Source organism: Larus michahellis, chromosome 1 (assembly GCF_964199755.1).
Source record: "Larus michahellis chromosome 1, bLarMic1.1, whole genome shotgun sequence".
Classification (NCBI taxonomy): Eukaryota; Metazoa; Chordata; class Aves; order Charadriiformes; family Laridae; genus Larus; species Larus michahellis.
The window spans coordinates 195513316-195528138 of record NC_133896.1 but is presented as its reverse complement, the minus strand read 5'-3'; the positions used below and the strand labels follow the sequence as shown (position 1 = coordinate 195528138).

The 14823-nt window shown below is 48.7% G+C and overlaps 1 protein-coding gene across 2 annotated transcripts in view; it reads right to left on the bottom strand.

Moving 5' to 3' along the window:
* The window catches only part of SMAD9 (SMAD family member 9), a 39368-nt gene extending 26673 nt beyond the window's left edge, over window positions 1–12695 (bottom strand). The window contains exon 1 of one of the 2 annotated variants that reach the window (XM_074567407.1): window positions 12475–12695. The gene's annotated coding sequence lies outside the window, so the exon portion shown is untranslated. The remainder of the gene's footprint in view (window positions 1–12474) is intronic. The other variant, XM_074567415.1, reaches the window with a different exon arrangement.
* Window positions 12696–14823: the final 2128 nt, after the last annotated feature.

The window sequence follows — 14823 nt, the reverse complement described above, 5'->3', positions numbered from 1 at the left end:
CTTTCCATTATCTACCTGAAGTCATGGCTAACTGGGGAGGTCCCAATGGACTGGAGGGCAGCAAATGTAGCGCCCATCTACAAAAAAGGCAGAAAGGAGGATCCGGGAAACTATAGGCCTGTCAGTCTGACCTCGGTAGCAGGGAAGGTCATGGAGCAGATCATCTTGAGTGCCATTACAAGTCATATAATGGACAAGCAGGGGATCAGGCCTAGTCAGCATGGGTTTATGAGAGGCAGGTCCTGCCTGACGAACCTGATCTCCTTCTATGACAAGATGATCCGATTATTGGATGAGGGAAAGGCTGTGGACATTGTCTACGTAGACTTTCGAAAAGCATTTGACACTGTCCCCCACAGAATTCTCACAGAAAAACTGGCGGCTCATGGCCTGGATGAGCATACGATCTGCTGGATCAAGCACTGGCTGGATGGGCGGTCCCAAAGAGTGGTGGTCAATGGATTTAAATCCAGCTGGCGACCGGTCACAAGTGGTGTCCCTCAGGGCTCGGTGTTGCGACCATTTCTGTTTGACATCTTTACTGATGACCTTGATAAGGACGTAGAGTGTATCCTCAGCAAGTTTGCAGATGACACGAAGCTGAGCGGGAGTGTTGATCTACATGAGGATAGGGAGGCTCTACAGAGAGACTTGGATAGATTGGACCAATGGGCCAATGCTAATGGAATGAGCTTCAACAAGGCCAAGTGCCAGGTCCTGCACTTGGGCCACAACAACCCCATGCATCGCTACAGGCTTGGGGAAGTGTGGCTGGAGAGCTGCCTGGCAGAAAAGGACCTGGGGGTTCTAATTGACAAGTGGCTGAACATGAGCCAGCAGTGTGCCCAGGTGGCCAAGAGGGCCAATGGCATCCTGGCTTGTATTAGAAATAGTGTGACCAGCAGAAGGAGGGAGGTGATTGTCCCCCTGTACTCAGCACTGCTGAGGCCACACCTTGAGTATTGTGTCCAGTTCTGGGCACCTCAATATGAGAGAGATATCGAGGTGCTGGAGCGAGTGCAGAGGAGGGCAACGAAGCTGGTGAAGGGCCTGGAGAATAAATCTTATGAGGAGCGACTGAAGGAGCTGGGACTGTTTAGTTTGAGGAAGAGGAGGCTGAGGGGAGACCTCATCGCTCTCTACAACTACTTGAAAGGACATTGTAGAGAGGTTGGTGCTGGTCTCTTCTCACAGGTAATTAGTGATAGAACAAGAGGGAATGGGTTCAAGCTGCAACAGGGTAGGTTTAGGCTGGACATTAGGAAACAATTCTTCACAGAAAGAGTGGTCAGACACTGGAATAGGCTGCCCAGGGAGGTGGTGGAGTCACCATCCCTGAATGTGTTTAAGACTCATTTAGATGTGGTGTTAAGGGATATGGTGTAAGGGAGAGCTTTGTAGAGTGGGGTTGATGGTTGGACTCGAGGATCCCAAGGGTCTTTTCCAACCTAAATGATTCTACAATTCTATGATTCTATGATTCTTTATTCCATTGCCGAGTTTAGCCTAAGATCTGAAGCTTGCTTTAGGGGAGAGACAGAAGACATATGGCATGTGAGTTGGACCTACCCTTTTGTTTCTGTGGTCTGCAGGAGGGAAAGAAGGTGGGACTGGAAATGTTTCAGCCCAGTTCACTTGCTCCGCTCTCCCTAAACATAGGGTGCCTACCGTAGCTATGGCTACACTACTGCTGGGGAACATTTCTGAGCATGAGAACTTTGCATAAATTATTACCACAATATCTGGAATGGCTTTGATCTGTGCCATTAGCACTCTCCCAAATAATTCTCGTGTATGGTTAAGCAGTTAGCAGAGACCAGGGGTCATTCCTAATAAGAAATCTACATAGAGCTACCCTGTTTTGGAGGGTGTCTCGCTGTTGCATGGAAGCAAGCCTCTCCATCCCAGTTGGCCTCAAGGTTAAGAACAGTATCAGGAACATTTCACTTATTAGTATGGAAACAGCCCTTCAGTAGAATTTACTCGGCCACATAAACATGTCCCAGCTGTTGACGTTCATATCTGACCTAGTGACCCTCAAGTCCCTAAATATGTACTTGATAAAAACATGCGTGTACGTGGCATGAACCATTCCATCCTAAACACCTAGAAAAAGATCAGCAAAACCAGGCACTGCATGCAGCTAATGCTGGGTGAGATGAGTCTCACAAGTCTGAATGACTGCCAGGCTAAGACCCAGCAACATGCACACGGAGTGAAGGGGACTGGGATACTTTCTCCTACTTCTAAGCCCATTTTTCACCCCCCAGTCTAGAAGTAGCTTGTAGGTCCTCAAGTTAGGAGGAGAAATATGTTCCTCCAAGAATTTCACTACAGTAACTTCCACTGTGCTACTAAAGAACCTGACACACCAAGAACAGAGAAAACAGATGAAACACCATCATCACAGGCTTTCTGACTCCTGATTTGAGCCAGTCCTGCTGAAGTCAGTAAGAGGGGTTCCAGAGCTCATGGAAATTAAGCTTGTCCTCCTCTGAGTCTCACGTGGCAGCATGCTGATACCTCCACTATGGAAAGATTTCGAGAAATTTACATTTCACTTAATGTAAAAAGGATCCACTGCGTTGGGGAAGATTCACATCATCCCTCAGCAGAATGCCTGTGCAGGCCAACACGCTGATGAAGTTCCCCTCTAACTCAATTCCCATGGGCGTAGCAGAGGAATTGTACCAGTCCTTGTTACATTTCATTCCAAGCCTTATGCAGAAGTCAAAAAGGAAAATTGCACAGATGCTATAGAAAACAGGCTTAAAACACAACTGTGTTAAAGCACAGTGCCTAACCTCCCTCAAAAGCTCATCTGTGCACGTGTGTGTAAGTGCATGTGTGTGTAAGTGCACGTGTGTGCAGATGTGTGTGTGCAGCTGGTCTTGGAATAAAGCTCCAAGATACTGCCTCCACTCGGAGCGGCTGCCTCGGCGAACTGAGCCGTGAGGGGCATGGCTATCAGTCTCGGAAATGGCTGACATCATCAGTCTCGGTGTCACTGCAACAGCTAAGTAAGGCCACAGAGGGAGATTTCTCAGAGGGTCGTCTAGACATAAGCTGTGCAGTTCTTGGAGATGCACGCAGCTGGAAAATGGAGTAGTGAGACAATTATAGCTGGAAGTCTGCCGCTCAGTGACTAAATCACAACAGAATTGGAAGGGAGAAAATTATTTCAGCCAAACAATGTAAAGAGGAATGCTGTGGACATGCCCTTGGTTAGCTATTTTTACCTATCACTGATTCAGTTACTTCTGCCTCCAACAAAAGAGAGAAGCATGTGAGTTTTCTCAGTGTAATCGAGTCTTGATTTCGTTTCAAACGTGCCCTGCTGGCAGATGGACACCCAGGGCTGGAAAGGAACTTCCCAGATCACATCGTCACTGCCACTTGCTTTGGGGATATTCCACACCTTAGCAGAGGAAAAGGTTCTAAAATAAATAAGTAAATAAATAAAAGTGTGTTTACAAATACTTGGGCCTCAAATGAGTGAGGAACCTCACCAACCTTGCCCTGGGCCTGCTCCCACACCCTTATCCTGAAGCACCAATCCTGGCACCAGGGTTTTGCAGGTGCAGCAGACCAGAGCTGGGCAGGAGAGGTTTCACGCGTGCATTCACTCCAGAGGAGCAGCGTGGAAGTGTCTGAGGTGCACAGCCATCATTGCTGCCACGCCAGTGACCAGCTCATGGCTTGGGAACAGTGGCCAATGTTACTCTTGACACACATAAATCACTTGAAAAGACTCATGTTCCACTCGTGGTACCCACAACATCATTTGGGATTCCTCGGGGCTTCTTGTGCTTGGAACCAGCCAGACAAGGGTGCTGTTATGAACCTATCTGAAAACACTGTCTTTTGCACCCAACAAAATACAGTGAATGAATTATTCATTACAACATTACCGAGTTCTTCCACAACCACAGAACCTGACACCCAGGGTTTTAATTAAATGGGATGTAAAGAAGGTTATTCTTTTTTTTTTTTTTTAATTAAGAAACTAAATTTCTTCCTGGTTTGACCCTGGACTGCTCCAATAGAAAACAGCTGCAATGATAGGAGGTAAAGTACTTGAGACTCAAATTTATCCATGTTTCACACAGCCCTGGCAACGTCTCATTGTTTATTCCTACAAGCTTAAATGAATAATGCAAACTTCTGAAACTAATTTTCTTAATTTTTTTCAGGTTTGTTCTGAAAGGCCTTCTACATTGAACTTTATGTGAAGCTACCCATATTAAAGAGCAAATCCCACAGCCTCCCCGGCCACCTATCCACACTGTGGAGTCTTCACTGAATTCACTACCTCCCGGATAAAATAAGGAAAAAATTTGATGCCAGTGCCTAAAAATCTATGACTTCCAAATAGTTTTTCTGAGCTTGTGGAACCACTCAAATATTAACTCATCTGCTCAGCGTCATCGAGCTTCTCTTGATAGGAATAACACATTCTCATTTGATATAGAGAAGGAAAGATATAAGCTGCCCACCTTAACACAGCTACACAAATTTCCATAGGCCAAACACTTGTGGATGTGTTTAAGAGGCGTAAATTCAGCCACAAAAGAAAATTAAGTACCCAGCTCACTTTTGGTATGCCCGTGGTGCCTGACTGGGAAGGGACGTACCAATTCCTGCAGTGGGACCACGCTGGCTGAGCACATCGACAGATGCTTCAACAAAGCTTTGTTAGTGCAACTTAAGATGGGGAGAAGAGAGGGACATGGACATGGTAGCGGTACGCCAACGTGCAAAAGGCTGCTGCAAGCAAGATAGGGGCAATCTGCCTTTTGTGTCCACTTGAAGGAACAGGGGGAACATATGAATGGGACAGATGTGCATTGGGATAGCTACTGCTGCTGGAGTGAGTGCAGATTACATGTCTTTCTTCAAGAATAACTGCTCTGGCCATGGGAAGGAAGGAGGGACTGGAAAACCCCTTGAGATGAGCCCTTCCAATCCTGTGTTTCCTACTATGACCAAGAGCCCCTCTCTTCAGGTGCGGCACTACCTAACATGGCTACGCTGGCCTTGGCCCCTGGGCTACCTGCATCTTGCTGCTCAGGGTAAACCCAAACCAGAGGGCTGGACTCCTCACTGATTCGTGTCTTTGAAAATCTCCCACAATATTTGAAGGCACCCCACAAAATTACCACAACCAAAGCCTGTGCGAAGATATGAAACTGTACTGATTTATCACTATGATCTCTCTTTGACTGCATTTCCTTCCTCGGTATTAATTTTTAAAGGAAACCAGCGACTGTGATGTTTATATGGAGTGAACCGCATTGTGTTCCCTGGCTGGGCCACACCGAAGTTTCTGAGATGCAATCCCACAGGGACACATCCTCTTCGCTGCCCCACGCCCCGCTCCCTGCAGGCGGGAGGAAGATCCATTCACCCAGTCTCTGCCTTATCCCTTCCTGTGGCTGCCTTGCTCAGGCTCAGACCGGCAGCTCTGAGGAAGAGCCCCTCTCTCAGCTCCCTTCCTCCCGCAGAGCCAGAGGCCAAGGGGCGCACATGCCATGGGAGAGCTCCGAAAGACCTATTTGTGGGAGACCGCAGGAGGCAGTGGGATATGACGGGGAGGTGCATCAACCTGCCCCAGGGAGCCAAAATGTCTTCCCATGGCTCTGGTTATCCCCGTTTTATAGACAGTCGGTCCTGCATTCCTCACATACCCACCATTCCCAGAGAAACTGCAGCAAAGCCCATCGGTGTTTCTAAAAATGGAACAGTTGGAAATACGCAAAAAATAGAGTTCCTGCTTTTAAAATAGACGCTGACTGGTCTCTAATACAAAGCATGCAGCCAAGTGCCTCCAGAACAAACACTTCACAAAGGAAGAAGGGGACTAGAAAAGAATTTCGGCTTCATTGCTGGCGTAAAGTTTATATCCACACTAATCGGATCTTGTAATCCTTGTTATCAATCACTGGCATTCTTGGAGCCATTCCCAAATACCCATTTTAGGGAAAGGATTTGCTTAGAGTTAGACATTAAGAACGTTGTGAATAAGGATACATCTAAAGAACAATTACTTCACCAAGGCTGTGGTGCTCAAGTCTGATGGGAACCTATCCTGAAAGTTTAGTGTCTTAAGTTGTTAGAAAGGAATGCACTTTTGGAGCTCTGGTTGTACATTTACAGTGCACACAGGGGACATGGCTAAAGCAAATGTTCTCTGCTTCTTGCAGGGTAGCACATCCCATCTACCCAACAGGAGACCTGAGGGCCAGATGAGTGAGGTGCCAAATACCTTCATTTCTTGGGGGAATACACAGAACTGCTGGGAGGCTGGCTCCCGCTGGCAGATCCGCAACCTCTGATCCTGGCGATGGAAACCCTGGCACCTGGTTCTCCCCATGCAAGGACTGCAGCTCATGCTTCTGAGATCTGCTGCCTACTTGTGCCAGGTATCTAATGCCACAAACTCAGAGGTAACCTGTGACACCAGGAGTTAGCTGGGGAGTCTGTTGCCTCTAAGCACCCCACATTGACAGGGCACCCCCAGCCATGCTCCTAGCTGTAGCCTGGCAGAGGGGCTCCCTGACCAACACCCAAGGTGCCAGATAGAGAGAGACATCTGGGAGGTCTACCTGAAGGGTTACTTACTCGGTTACGGTGTTAACACAGCAGACATCTTTTGCAGAAGATTTAGCATCACACAGCTTGACAAGTGAAATACAGATCAACAGATCATCAGTAAAATACTCAAAAGGAAGAACTTCGAGAAGTGCTTCCTCTCTGACTGACAGCAGGCCTGGAGAGGCAGCAGCAGTACTGCTGGCCACCTTTCCTTCCTCCCAGGTGAGAAAGCCTGGCCAAGCGCGTATGGGGGGATATGTTTCACACACAAAAGGCTTTCCATATACATCATGTTAGCAGTTTTCCATGGAATCACATTAGCATTTCATTGTGTTCAAGCCATATCACATTCAAATCTGTTTTTCCTAAAAGGCTTTCATTGTGCATCACTGTGGGAAATTGCTAATGCAATAAGATTGACATATAGGTTCTCCTGCATGAACATCCGCAGTAATCTGTGCTAATTGAGCCCTCAGTGGCTTGTGAAACCCTGCAGGGGGGAGGAAGGGTGGAGCATCCACAGGGCCTATGTCTTGGAGGACCACAAAAAATAAGAGTGTATAGGGCAGGTAAGCACTAGTATTCATGTGTTTTATCCATGTAAAGATCTGATACAGTGGCAGGGATTCCCTTGGACAAGGGGCCAATGCTCCGAAGCAACAGCACTGAGGCATTTTCCATGAAAAATATACGGATATGCTTGGAGTGTCTACAGAAGCTAATTCACAATAACAGGACTAAGAACAAAAGCAGCAGGAACTTGTCTATCTAGTTCCCTCCTGTGGGGGGAAAGGAGGAGACGGCTGGCCATTCCCAGTGACTTGAGCTGAAGATGTGGGTGCTTGGCTTCTCTGCAAACCAGAACACTTGCTTATGAGATTAAACAGGCTTCATATGCCTACATTTGAGCCCGGGAGTCTAGAACGAGGGCTGGATTCTCTTTAGCATGTAAGATGACATGCCATGCTAACAACCAGCTTCAGAAAACAGAGAATACTGAGCAAAAGGCAGAAATAGGGCCCCGAGTCTTTAAAAAGAAACATATCTCCCTTCTGCAGACCCACCTCAGGAGTCCGAGGAATACCCCATCTCTCTTTCTCCCCTTCCTCTCACCTCCTAGGACTCGGCTCTGCCCCACGCAGCCCCTCCAGCCCAAGAGTCCCAAGCAGGTTACCACCAAGAAGCCTTGGTCGCAGTACCAGTCCTGTAGGACATGCAGCAGGGCAGGCATGGGAGCCGCAGGCTGCTGCCTCGCACGGGAATGAATTTTGGTTTCTCTGCTCTAGAAGTCCCTGTGGAGGCCTCATGCCCTATGAGAAGTAATTCAAGATCTGTTGATGAGAGAGAGATAAATTAGCTACCTCATTTGCGCTGCAGGGTAAGAAACTGCACGTTGGCAGCTGGGCCAGAGTAATTTGACAGAGACAAGTAGGTTTGGATAGGCCAGGCCAGCAAGAAACCATAAGGGAGTTTTGAAATGCCATGTGAACTGCCTGTGTCGCCACTCACTTTTGCACCTACTGGGCAGTGTGTGGGATCGCATCCTGCCACAGGCCTCCAGGTGAATGGTTTTCCCTCGGGTGCCCCGACTTCTGCACCTGTCATACAGGTAGCCTGATGGGGACAGCTTTGTAAAGCACTATGAACCTTCCTGATGCGGAAGCTGCACAGGAATGCTTCAAAAAAAAAAAAAAAAAGTGTTTTTTCTTTTGTTAAGAAAGGCCCGAGAAGAAAAGAGCACACAAAAAGATTAAGTATTGTTGAAATGTACTGACCTCAGCAGCAGGGTAATTTGCGTTAGAAAGGATTCTTCATTACAGGGAGCTTTGCTATTAGCAGACACCACTTTGTGGAAAGGGTACCACCACGCCAGCTCCCTGCCTGCTGCTGTTCACAGCACGGCTGCCTGACCGAGCACACCAGCAGACCGAGCAAACGCAGAATAACCCTTATCAAGAAATGGCCAATTTGGCTCCTATTGTAGCCAGGTAATGAGGGTGAAAGGAAACCTGAAGCAGAACAAACTGTAATGACCCAAGGGTTGGCTAATTTTCTTTCCTCCTCATTTCTCTCTTTCAGTGAACGGCGAGGTTGAGGCCAATAGTTCTGGGGAACTCTGGAAACGTTCCCCATTTCCAAAGCCTAAACAAAGACCAGGCTTATAGAGAGACTCCAGAACAGAAGTCTACATGGAGATGTTTCAGAAAGAAAAGCAAAAGACGCAGGATTTTGGCAGGGGTCATGCTGACGGGGAGCAAAACGTAGGTGGGAGAAAAGAGCTTGTTGGGAAACGGGAGGTTGCAGTATCAAGCTGGAAGGTTGCCACAGTGTGGACTAATGCTTTGGCAGCTGCAAACAAAAGGAAGGAGGAACGTAAAGAAGTAACATGAAGAAAAAGCGTCAAGAGATACCTGGGAGTACCAAGACCCATGAGGAAACAGAAGAGGCAAAGATGATACTAAGTTTGGCAGAGGGGAGGATGGTGATGCTTCTGACAAGGAAAAAGAGTGGGAAGGAAACAAGTTCTGGAGAGAAGGATGTGGGAAAGATAAGGCATTTCCCCTCCCAGTCAGAAACACACCTCAATCTTAATGCTGTCTCAGAAAAATAGAGATCGATTATCAGATGTTCTTCTGTTTTGGTTTGTGTTTTTATGTAGGGGTGACTGCATAAATTGGGAAACGGACACCACTCCGTGTCCACCTCCACCGTGTCCTTGCTGTGTCCTTGTCCAGAGGATCTGAACCTCAAAGCAAACTGCTCAACCTCACATCTGTCTAAGATGTTGCAATAGTTCTTGCAGAAACCTGCAAGTGGTCCTGTAGAACGATCTGTCTAAAAATCACAGGTACCTGCACAAAACTTGGGCAGATAATGTTTCGCCTGCTTTGATTTAAACGCATACGTGTATTAATCAGGACCGCAGCCTGGGCTCTGATCCCACAGTCTATTAGATCCACTCATTTGCAAAAGCACAGCAAGGTTTTCAGCTGCTATAATAAACACACAGGGCCCCCAACTCTGTAATTCACCTCTTCATCTGTAAAATTCCCACAGTATTAACCATTCAAACATCATAGACAAAATATAAGATGGGAAATAATTTGGGATATTTTTGAAAAATTAATTTTATTATACTGTATTCAGAGTCTAATGCTTCCTTACAACAAATGTTCTCAAAGACATTAATAGGACAGCAATGATTCTCTCAAATTGTCATTGTTATTACTATCTTTTGCTGTTAATATACAATAACACTAATGATTCTTTATACCTGCCTGCAGCAGGAAACCAGGCAGTCTACCAGAACAACCTTTCCTATGTATGATTTTGCTGTGCTGTTTTCAGTTAAAATATTTATGATGGGGTGGGTTTTTTTTCTTTCTTCCCCATCCCTGTCATTATTATTTGTAAGGGGTATATAGCACAGCAAATGGAATCCCTGTACACTTTCACTATATTTTTTGCAGCAGACGAATTACCCAGAGCATATATATTTTTTCCTTTCTGGCTCCCCTTGTTCTGTTAAGTCTCTTTGAAAGCTTTGAAACGGGGTGCCTAGTACTGCTGATGCTGGAATTACTGTTAGCCTGTATCAGCGCCGGTGATAAACCCTAGCTAGTGTTTTGGTTAGAGGTCACTTGTAATTAGTAGTCATTGTCCTTTGAATTTAACAATGGAAAAATAAAACTTTATCGAGACAGATTAGCTTGGCCATCAAAATTACAGCACTTTAGCATTCAGGGAAGAGGATTACATGACACACTATCTCCCGGGCTGATAACAGCAGATAGCTAAGGATTCAAATGAGAGATGCAGAAAGTCTGTAAAAGAATAAAAGGAAAGAAACAAGGATTAACCGTCCAGATGTTAGGTGATACATTATACTGACATTTCTTCACTCCTGTTTTATTGAGTTAGGCCTCGTCTTGTACCCACTGAAGACAACATGGGGCACTACTACCAGTTTCCATGAGAGCAGCTTCCAAACCCGAGGTGCTACCCAGTTCCTCTACACATGTCCCCACCTTCTGCAGATATTTGGCACGTGTGTGCGTGCCTCTTAGCCTTGGGCAAGTGTGTTAATAAAATATTAATACTTGACATCTTCACAAAGTTGTGCAGTTGACAGCTTTGTGCCTATTCGTTCCAGTTGCTGCACGTAAATAAAAGCTTCTATCTCCAACTCATACCAATTTACAAATCCTGATTATCATAAGGATTCATGATAAAATACACTTGACCCTTATTCCAGTCATTTCTGCAGAATTATTGTTTATCAGCTTATGTGTGAGTCAACAAAGCGAAGAAAATGTTTTCAACTCCATCACAAAAGACAGGCAAGAATGGGAACTATTGCCAAACTCAGTAAATATAACACAAGATAACCTTTTCGATGCAACTCACTTCAAATATATTTTTGGACACGTTTATTTTAGCTACTATGCCAAATTAACTCAATGTTAAAAAAAACCAAACACGAACAAAACAAACAACAACAAACAAACCACAAACATCCCCAGCCTCTGCTTTAAAATCTAACAGGAAGCAAACATGAACCAGCCAGACACTGGTACTTATCAAATCTGAAAGAAGGGAGTTGTCTGGCTGGATTAAAACGGATGAGGTTTCTTTGAGTGATGACATTTGTCCTACCATTGCTGAGGGGAAGAATCTTGCAGCGCTTTCTTCAGCTTATACTCCTGAAGATGAGAAGATGACTCCTACCGCACAAATGCACGCACGTATAAAGATGCACATTTCCACACATCGGGGATACAAAGTACCGAAACTCGCGTTATCTGCAGCGTCCTTCCCAAACCACCACAAACTTGCACACATTCCCCAGCTGAGCACATCATTTCCCACTTCTGTCAAGGGAGAGCTCATTCACTGAAAAAGTTGATCATTCCGGGATGAATTTTTTTTTCACTGATTTATCCAACGCAAGTAATAAGCAGCGCGCGCGTGTGTGTGTGTGCGTGCGTGTCCATGTGTGTGTCATTTATTTTTATTCCCACTAGTGCCTCTTTTAAAGCAGACCTGGCCAGCATCAAACAAATTTACCCATAAAAATCAAGTAGGAAAACACAAAGTTACCGCACAATATCCGAATTGTTACAAATGAGCCGAACTTTGAATTCCCTCCACTTAGAGCTGCCCAGGGAACGGAGATAAAATTGCAATAATTCATAATTTGCCATATCGAGGGCTATTGTGTTTGGAAATGTTGGTTACTTGCTAACAAGTAACGTTTTAACTTCGGAGACAAAAAAAAAAAAAAGAGTTTCTATCTGGAATACAAACCCAAATCCCAGCCATTCGGCTCCGTTTTGCTCGGGAGTGTGTCCAGGAGCGGGATTTCTTGAACAGAAAATAACCTCTGAAAGGAAAAGTATTTCCAAACCTCTCGGGGGGGGGGGGGGGGGGGGCGGGGGAGGGTGTTGGTAGGGGGGTTTTGGGGTTGTTTGTTTTTTTTTTTTCTCCTACTTAAAGGACAAGGAAAGAAATCCTACTAGCGGGAAGACTTGTCAGCGTTTAGCCATCCATAAAACCCCCTTTTTTTTTTTTTTCTTTTTTCCCTCCTCCGCGCTCCTCCTTTCCCTCCCAGCCCTGGCGTCGGTGTGTCTCCCCCGGCCGCTGCCCCGGCCCCGACCGCTGCCCCCTCCCTCGCACCGCCCGGGCACAGCAGCGGGGACGGGGCCGCCAGCCCCGGACACACCGGCCCGGGGGGATTCCGCCTCCCGCCGCCGGCCGGCACGGGGAAGGATGCCCAGAAGCACCGCCGGCAAGTTTGGGGCTTGCCCCCCTGTCCCGTCCACCCCCCACCACCATCACCACCACCACCACCTCCCCCTTCCCGGGAGCCCCGACTCTTACCTGCCACCGGGCGCGGGTTGGGGGGTCTCGGCGCGCCGCGGGCGGGAGCGGGGCTGCAGCTGCGCGGCGGCGGTGGTGGTGGCGGCGGCGGGGCCAGGGCGCAGCGGCAGCGGCAGCGGCGGCGGCGGCGGCGGCAGCAGCAGCAGCAGCAGCAACAGCAGCCCCGGCCGGCGTCAGTCAGGCGGGAGCCGCCAGCCTGTATTAGTGCGCCGGGCTGGACCGCGGCCAGCAGCGCCGCTGCCGCTGGCCCGCCCCTGCGCCCCCCCCTTATCCCCCCCCCCCCCCCCCCGCCCCGCTCCCTTCCCCGCCGCGCCGCCCCGCGCTCACACACGCGGACACAGGGACGCGGGGCGCCCCCAGCACCCACACACGCCGTGCACCCCGCCGCACGCCGCACCCCCCCCTCCATCGCCGGGCGCACCCCGCCACAGGCGCTGAGTTCATCCCCCCTCACAACCGCGGCCGCCCCCCTCACAGGGCTCGCCCCGCGGCACGCGCACCCACCCGCGCAGGAGCCACCCTCCACGCAGCCCCCCCACCCCGTCCCACACTCGCCCCCGGCCCGGCGCCCCGCGGGAGGGCGGCCGCCGCCGGCGCCGCCATTTCCCCGCCGCGCGGCTCCCCGCTGAGGGGGCGACCCTGGTCCCGGCCCAGGGCCCGAGGCGGGGCTGGAGGCACAGGCCGGGCCCCGGCGAGGGGCTTTTGTGTGCGACCCCCCGGGGCAGAGCCTTAGGCCGGTGCTTCCACAGCCACCCCTTCCCCCGTGGCCCCTCACACAAGCCTCCGAGCACCCGAGGGTGGCCACAGTGGCCAAGCGAGGCGACTTCACCTCCATCCTGAACAACCCCGGGGGATGCTGACCCGGCTGTTGGACACGGGGGACAAACTCCAGCTGTGGGGAGAGGTTGGGGAGATGCCCCTCTGGGGCAGCCGGGCAATAGCAGAGGGATTTGGGGGTCAGGCTGTGCCTCCCTCCTACGCAGGGCTGCACGGAGGCCACCAGCTCTCCCCTCAGCTTCTCCACCCGGACCCCTCACAGGGGCTGTGACCGCCTGGGGTGTCCCACAGAAATCCCCATTGCCCCAGATTTGCACCCGTGTTTGAGGCCACGGCTGCCAGCTGCTGGGCTCCCACCCATTGCGGAGTCAGCATCTCGAATTCGCTGTCCTGAAAATCTTCCTTGTGATTTCGTGAGCCGGGCTCATAGGACCTCCATTTGGCTGTTAACTGCAATGCAAAAAGAAAAATAAAAATTTGTAAATAGGATTAGTAACACCTGCACAGAAGTTTTGAATGATCCCATCAGTTCATGGGACTGGTCAGAGAACAGGAAACTGCAGCCATTACTGGTGAGCAGATGTGTTTTCTGCTCTAAATATTACCTATTCAACCCTCATATTGCCTATTACTAACCATTTCTAACTAGGTAGCACATCGTATTAGCTGTAATAAGGAGGGGCTGAAAGAGAAACATCAGGGAAGTCAAGTGGCTTCAAGGACACTAGAAATACAAGGCATTTGTGAAAGTGGGGCTGTAGGCAGCGCTAGGAATAGGCACCAGCTGAACCTGACCCTGTTTGCATTGAGGGGTTCTAGTTAAATTGCACTGAGCCTTTTGAGGTCAATCAATAAATATGATTAAAGATACCATCCTGCTGACATTTTCGCCAAATTTTTTTCCATTGTAAAACATGACAGAAAAGCTAATGTTGTTTGAGTAGACATCAGAAAGCCACAATGGAATTACAGCTCCACAGCGCAAATTTATCGAGGCATGTGTGGGTGAGGGAGATACAACGTAATGCCCCGAATACCTCTGTTTCCCCCTTTGGCCCGAAAAGTCTTAAAATACCAGCGGCTTCCCCACTGCTGTCTCCCTTCTCCTACAGGAGACTTCTTGACAGATGAGTGGCAGAAGAGATGCTGTTATTTATAAATCACTGTAAACATTTACAAAGTGCCAATCACACATTGTAACTCAGCATGACTTGAGATTTCGTATCCATAATGCTGTTTATTTTTAACTTAACGCACTTAAGACACCACGCTGGCAAATGCTCTACGTGCGGACAGTTGGGGCGGCTCAGCTGCGGTGCGGTGTGTAACTGAGAGAGGCATGGCTCTGGGTCATCAACCTGAGGGCTCCCGCACCCAAGTTCTGTTGGTTCTCGCTGCATCTCTTTCAGGTGTTGAAACCTCCTGTTCCTCTTGCCGGCTCCAGCCCATCTTCATTGGCAGGGTGAATTAAAATGCCAGTTGTGCCACTGGAGCGATCCCAACCAGTGGGGGACAGCGGCAGAGCCACTGCCCGGGTTTATCTGTCAGATCCTAAATCTTTACTTTGATAGT